Source organism: Nematolebias whitei, chromosome 3 (genome assembly GCF_014905685.2).
Source record: "Nematolebias whitei isolate Nwh7 chromosome 3, NemWhi1, whole genome shotgun sequence".
NCBI lineage: Eukaryota > Metazoa > Chordata > Actinopteri > Cyprinodontiformes > Rivulidae > Nematolebias > Nematolebias whitei.
In genome coordinates, this window is record NC_056500.1 from 56,008,342 (window position 1) to 56,016,014 (window position 7,673).

The 7,673-nt window shown below is 42.9% G+C and overlaps 1 long non-coding RNA gene across 1 annotated transcript; it reads left to right on the forward strand.

Moving 5' to 3' along the window:
• Nucleotides 1-6,462: 6,462 nt before the first annotated feature.
• On the forward strand, nt 6,463-7,275 carry LOC119430858. The gene is made up of 3 exons (XR_005187927.1): nt 6,463-6,520; nt 7,011-7,120; nt 7,236-7,275. It is a non-coding gene; the product is annotated as an uncharacterized LOC119430858 (long non-coding RNA).
• Nucleotides 7,276-7,673: the final 398 nt, after the last annotated feature.

The window sequence follows — 7,673 nt, forward strand, 5'->3', positions numbered from 1 at the left end:
CAGCATCGTCTGTTAAAAAAATTCATTATATTTTTCTGGTAACACAATTAAAAAAAAAGGAAAAATCATCAGTTTTGAGACAAAGAGCAAAACAAGAAACACAAAAAAGAAGACGGGTTGTTGTAGCTGTAGTTGAGGGGAAACTTCAGATGTTTGGAGGTAAAGAAAAACATGAAGGTTTGAAAATGAATGAACAGTTATAAGATACGACCTCCTTCCTGCCTGACTGTAAATTAAACTGACTCTTCTTCTTTCTGTCTGCAGGTTAATATTGACACCGACAAATCCAGTTTCACCCTGAGGTTCGAGTCCCGCGAGCATCTCAGTCATGTGGTCGGCCATATTAACTTTACACTGTCTAGAATATTCAACAACTCAATTTTTGCGTGAGTGTCGCCGTCCACCAAGATAAACTCTGAATGACTCGTCACATGTCTGTGCCCGGCCGATAAATCAGAAATTATGCAACAGCTGACCTTTATTTGTGCAATTATCAGTAGATGGATGATGCCTTACAGTAGCCGTGTGTTTCTTTGATGTTGGCAGCCCATCCATCTGTCACTCAGACAGCGACCTTTCAGAGGGCAGCAGGAAGTATTCTCCCAGCTCCGAGGCTTCGGTGGAAACGCAGAGGGCCTGTGGTAAGAGAGATGTTATCATTTGCACATGCACGTGTGGAGCTGTGCAGAGATTGGAGCATGTGCACAATGCGTGGCAGGCTCAGCAGGAAGTTGGCACACATACGTCACGCATGGTCTCCCAGATGTTCTCTTTAGAGCTGTCACAGAACAAAGACTGATGTTTGTGTGTGCGTTTTCCTCTTTTCCCCTCCATTTTACAGCTGAAGGAAGCAGCTGTTCCAATCATCTCAGATTCCTTTTTGTCTCTTTTCCCCGTTCTTGTTTTGTTTTCTCCCTCTTGCGTCTCTCAGGAGGCTTCTCAGAGACCTACACCGCTCTGTGTGACTATAATGGCATCAGCTGCAAGGAGGAGGTGCAGTGGGTAAGAGCTGTGGCTGTCTGTGGGCTTTTAGTGTTACATACTGTTATGGCACTGTGCACAAAATGAGCGCTCATATGCTGCAGCAAAGAGGCTCATGGGTAATATTGCTCCTAGGATGTGGACACCATTTATCACTCTCAGGACAACCGAGAGTTTAACCTGCTGGACTTCAGCCACCTGGAGAGCAGGTCAGGAACTAAAGATGAGCAAAGATCGTTACATCTAAAAACACAGTGCCTTGATTTTTATTTCTTTTTGTTTTTCAGAGATCTGGCAGTTATTGTTGCATCGATGGCATATAACACCTGGTTCACCAAACTGTACTGCAAGGACCTTCGCGTTGTGAGTTCAACCACTCGGCTGAATTTTGATGTGCCTCTGACACTGAATACGACTCGAGCTCCAGGAAGTCATGACTGCTGCATGTTTCATGATTTTGCTTTAAAATGACCATGGTCACATGATTGGGACTTGCAGTGAATTAAAGTTTACTCACCCCAAGTCCTGCAGCTAAAAACCTGCAAATGAAACAGACATGTGCTGCTAATCCTGTTTAATCCTGCCTTCCTTTTCACCAGCACAAGTGATCAATCTGGAGTGAGAAGCGTGTGTTTTGACACCAAAGCTGAACTCATCTGTGACCAAAGTTTCTGTTTTATAATTCTTTCAAAGTAAACTACCAGAATAAAAAATGCAGTCGTGATAGTTGTATTAATTATTTGAATTCATCCATTTTAATTTGACTTTTCTTTGTTTTTTTTGTTGCATGTTTTAAGGGGTCGGAGGTCACTGAGCAGGTCCTGCACACAGTCAGCAAATCCTCCAGTCTTGAAGAGATCACCTTAGAGAACGTTGGATTAAAATCGTAAGTTTTTAATGCTTAAAAGATCTATTTTGACTTTATTTTAATAAGCAAAAGATTTGGATATAAATTTGACATGCGGAGTGGTAAAACTGTTTGCATTCACCAGGCTGTACGGGTTTAGCTGCAGAATGGAAGCTGAAGGTGTTTCAGGAACTTGAACCATATAAGATTAATTAATACGTTTTAATGAGTCCCTTCAGGAGCTTGTAATCCCATCCAACCTAATGTCCATTGTTAAATATTTTATATTTGTGTTGCATTTTTTAAGTTCTTCTAGAAAAACACTTTCTTTTGCTTTAAAATGGCTTCGTTTTGAAGGTACCGTCTTTGTTCAGTGACGATGAAATCCATGGAAAGGCTAATTTTCTGGCCCCTCCCACTTCCTCACCTGTCATCTTTTGTTTTTGTTTTTTAATCAAGTTTTTAACGTAAGGACTAAATAATCTGAGCTGTCATGTGTTAAGTCCTAAACTCATGAACATTTCACATGAGGAGTGTCTCTCTCTTGTAGTCTGATCATTTTTAATGAGAAGTGCTTTGTAGATGTCAGTCAAGTGTGTGTGGGGGGGGGGGGGGGTCCTGCTGGAAATGTCAAACTCTGATTAATCTTTTAAAGAAATTCAATGGTTTAGTTTTAAATCTGAGAGGCAGCCGTCTGGAAAATGAGGCACTGCAGATGTCATGTGGTATTATTAGTGGAAAGTGCCTGCAGTTAAATGAACTTCCCTTTTGATGTAGTTCAAACATTTTGGGGTAATTATATAAAATAAAGTAAAGTGCTATGTGCTGTCATCATTGTACGTTTTCATACAATGTCAAAATTAATTCTCTGCATTTAACCCATCACACCTGAGATACACCCAGGTGGAGCAGTGGGCAGCTATGTAAGCACCCAGGGAGCATTAAGGGATTGGGTGTCTTGCTCAGAGACACCACAACATGTGAGCATGGCTGGGAGTTGAACCTGTGACTCTCTGGTCCCATGTCAGCTGTCCTACCTCTACCCCATCTCAGCCCCCACCAAATAGGAAGGCTCATAAACTTTTTTTATTCTGACTCACCCAGAACACGTCGTGTCTGTTTTCTTTACTTTAAAACTGAAACCTACAACAGCTCCTCTCCTCACTTCTTCTCCTTGAGGCCGAGATGGGGTAGAGGTAGGGCAGCCGACATGGGACCAGAAAGTCTTGGTTCCACTCCCAGCCATTTTCACATGCATGTCGTCTGAGCAAGACACCTAATCCCTAATTGCTCCCCAGGGGGCTTACATAGCTGCCCACTGCTGCACCTGCGTGTATCCCAGGTGTGATGGGTTAAATGCAGAGACTATTTTCATCACTGGATGGGAACATACAATGATGACAACCTCAGACTTCACTTCCCTTTACCCACAAAGCAGTCAGCATTGGTTTCTCAGAAAATCTACACTGGTTGTCTTATCTAGGCTATAGATTATAAATTGTGCTGTTGAGATTCAAACAAAGATTTTCTGAGACTATGGTGATGCTGATTTTTTCCAATGATGTGTCACGATTAATAGAAACATAAGCACGTAATAAGGTTTTGTTATTTGTGCTGAAGTTAATTAATAAATAGAGTGCTATGTGTTGTCATCATTGTATGTTCCCATACAAAGAAGAAACTGGCTCTCTGCATTGAACCCATCGCACCTGGGATACATCCAGGTGCGATGGGTAAGAAAAGTAACATAGGTCTCATTATGGGTTTTTGAAGGTTGTGATATACAATTTATACTTTGAAACCAAATATTTGTATGCATCAATGAAGGAAATGATCAAAACAACAGCTTGTCATAATAAAAAAATGTTATTGGATATCTGTGATTTGTGTTTCTGTGACCAGCGACTTCCCTCAGAAGATGTCAGCTGCTCTTTCAGAGAATCCTGCGTCCGTCATCCACTCCATTAACTTGGCGCACAACTCACTGGACAACCAAGGTAGGAACAAGAAGATCCCTCTGTCTTTGATTTGCACAAGTGGTTTTCTCTGTGTAAATAACTAATAGAATGAAAAAAGAGCTTCTTTGACTGATGGTGTTGATTGTCTTCATGAGACAATGAGAACTCTTCAATTTACTGAAAACAGCAAGTTTACAGGCTTCTGACACATTTATCAAATGTTTGTTTCTGTTGGTTTGTTTTACCGCAAATCTATCAAAAACTAAATTAACCATAGAAATAGTAGCAAGTTATTTTGTCTGTCTGTTAGCACAATATTTCATAAACCAATTGACAAATGTAATGAAATTCTCAGAGAGTAAACACTGAAAGTATGCCTGCAGTTAATTGTGTTTTTCAGTGAACCTGGTTCAAGATGGCCACAAGAGACCTTTGAAAAAACACAAAACGGTGATAACTCTGTTAGTTTTATGATAATGAATTAGATCTAGTAGTAGCTGGGAGTCCTCCTCAACGCATACTCTGAGCATGACTGGATCATGTAAAATATGATCTTCAATACTGGATCAAAGCCGCTCTAACTTCATCATTTCTCAACATAAGATGACCACATCTTCGTTGCAAACAAGTCGTTTCCTCGAAGGAACAAAAGAAGAAGTGCTCGTCAATAAAAATCAGAATTTGTGGGAAACATATTTAAATGCAATTATTTTACGTGGCAAAATCCTTACCAGATGCCAAAAATACATGATTTCTTACCAAAAATTTGAGAAATCCAGCTGTTTTTAGTGAATTTAGAATTTGAGAAGCATCTGGAAAATTAGAAAACTATTGACAAATAAGTTATTAGTTGTCAGTTCATAAATAATAGTGATGAACATTTTATGTTCTCATAAAATGAACTTAGTTTAAAATGTTGGCATACATTTATTCTAGGAATATATAATTCAGGGCTGCGGTGGCTCGGTGGTGAGTGCCGTGGCCTCGTTACCCTGAGGCTGTGGGTTTGAGCCCAGGTTGCATCACTGAGGGCATCTGGTGTAAAACAACTGCCAAATCTTTCATGTCAGTTCCCTCACCAGAGGGTGTGCTCCATTTACAGGGGCATCACTCTCCTTAGCCTCCCTGGGAAGGTCTATTCAGGGGTACTGGAGAAGCGAGTCCGATCGTTGGTCAAACCTCAGATCCTGTAGAGCAATACAGCTTCTGTCCTGGCTGAGGAACACTGGACCAGCTCTTTACCCTCACTAGGGTCCTCAAGGGGTCATGGGAGTTTGCCCATCCTGTCTACACGTGTTCTGTGGACATGGAGAAGGCATTCAACTGTGTTACATCGAGGTACACTGTGGGGGGGTGCTCCGTGAGTTTAGGATTGGGGGCCCGTTGTTACGAGCTGTTCAGTCCCTATACATGCGGTGCAAGAGTTTGGTTTGCATTGCCGGCCATAAGTTAGGCCCCTTCAGGGTGGGAGTTGGACCCCGCCAGGACTGCCCGGTGTCTCCAATTTTGTTCATAACTCTTATGGACATAATTTCTCTGTGCATCCAGGGAGTGGAGAGATTCCGGTACTTTGGCCTCAGGATTCCATCTCTGCACTTTGCAGATGATGTGGTCCTGTTGGCATCATTGTGCCGTGATCTTCAGCTCTCACTGGAGCAGTTCGCAGCCGAGTGTGAAGTGGCTGGGATGAGAATCAGCACCTCCAAATCTGAGGCCATGGTCCTCAACTGGAAAAGGGTGGATTGCACTCTTTGGATCGAGGACTCGAGGGTGAGGTTCTGCCTCAAGTGGAGGAGTTCAAGTATCTCAGAGTTTTGTTCACGAGTGAGGGAAGAATGGAGCGTGAGATTGACAGACGGATTCACACAGCGTCTGCAGTATTGCGGACTCTGTACTGGTCCGTTGTGGTGAAGAGGGAGCTGAGCTGTAAGGCAAAGCTCTCTGTTTACTGCTCAGTCTACATTCCTACCCTCACCTGTGGTCTCGAGTTCTGGGTAGTGACTGAAAGAATGAGATCCTGGATACAGGTGGTTGAAATGAGTTTCTTCTGCAGGGTAGCTGGACTCTCCGTGAGAGATAGGGTGAGAAGTTCAGTTATCCAGGAGAGACTTGGAGTAGAACCACTGCTCCTCCACATTGAGAGGAGCCAGTTGAGGTGGTTTGCGCATCTGGTAAGGATGCTCCCTGGGCGCCTCCCTAGGGAGGTGCTTCGGGCATGTCCGACTAGGAGGAGACCCCGGGGAAGACCCAGGACACGCTGGAGAGACTATGTCTCTCAGTTGGCCTGGAAACACCTTGGAGTCCTCCCAGAAGAGCTGGAAGAGGCTGTGGAGAGAGATGTCTGGACCTCCCTGCTCAAGCTGCTGCCTCCATGATCCGACTTCTGAATAAGAGGAAGATGATGGATGGATGGATAGATGGATGGATGGATGGATGGACAGTTCCCTCACTGTGGCAACCCCTGAAGAGGGTGCTGCTGAACGAAACATACTTTTTACTAAGCTTTAATTTCAGATCTATTATCTTTGATCATTGATCTTAAAGACCATTAATTTCTTTATGTATTTACAGTTTTGCCAGTTTAATTTCTGAATTTCTATCTATTTATTGAGAAAGTGCATGTGTGTCTTCTATCTGCATGCTGCAGGTGTGTCCAACTTGATCCAGCAGGTGTGTCGTCTCAGTAAAGGACTTCGTCTCCTCAATCTGTCCAAGACATCACTCACCTCGAAAGGTGTTTGTCTCTTATTCTTCTTTGCTCTGTTTGTTATATTTAAGAACCAAAAAGATTTACTTGTATGCATATTGGCATCTCACCAAAGCTAACAGGAAGTGATTTATTTAACCTGCAGCTGTTGCAGATCTCCCGTGATCTCACAGTGATTGAGAGGAAGTGATGTTTGCCCCTCTCAGAGCGATGTCTCATCTTTGGCCTGTTCTGACTCCCTCATAGACTTCTGAAGTCTCTTGCTGCCCTGCAGGCTCTGGGGCTCTAGTTACTGTCTCATATTACATCTACTCAGTGGAGAATTTAAATATTGCAGTGAATTGCTTTCATATAACATCTACTGATACCTCCTGCTCCCAGAGCTGTATGAATAATGTAAGAAGTGATGAGAAGATTTCCAGTCTCTTAATGTTTTACATGCATTTTGTCTGTTTTCTTTTTCTCATTATTTTTTGTTCTTTTTTTCCATCCTTGTCTCCGTGTCTCTGTCTCTCAGGTGTGGTGTCTCTCTCTCAGGCTCTGTGCTCTGCTGATGAATACTCCAACTCCCTTCTGCACCTGGACCTGAGCAAGAACCCCGGGGTCCTCTCCGGGGACGATGCCTCGGTCAGACAGCACGATCCATCTGGAAACAAGAACACTCTGCTCCATTTCATTCTCTTTGTTCCCCTGGCCAGCCTAATGTGACGCCTCTTCTGTTCTTCTGGCGTTCTGTTTGCAGAACTTGTATCTGTTCTTGTCCCAGCCCAACTGCCTGGTCCACCTGGATCTGTCAGGCACAGACTGCTCTGTTGACTCTGTGAGTGGAACGTCTCTTTTATTAAAATCAAACTTTGACGCGAGGTGTTTCTCTCTGTGTGCAGCTTTCAGTGCACGTTAACCGTTTCCACCCTGTGTCTTGTACAGCTGTTTGGGGCTCTTCTGAGGGGGTGTTGCGCTGATCTTTCATTTCTGAATCTTTCAAAAAATACTTTCTCCCACAGGTCAGTCACATTTTTACGATTACTTAAATGATAAAGACAGCTCGGCATCCAAATCTGAAAAGATGTATTGTCACATTCATCATGAAAATATTTAATTTTTCAGCATGATTCATCCAAATTTTCATATTATACGTATATCTATCTATTTATCTCTCTCTCTCTCTCTCTCTCTCTAT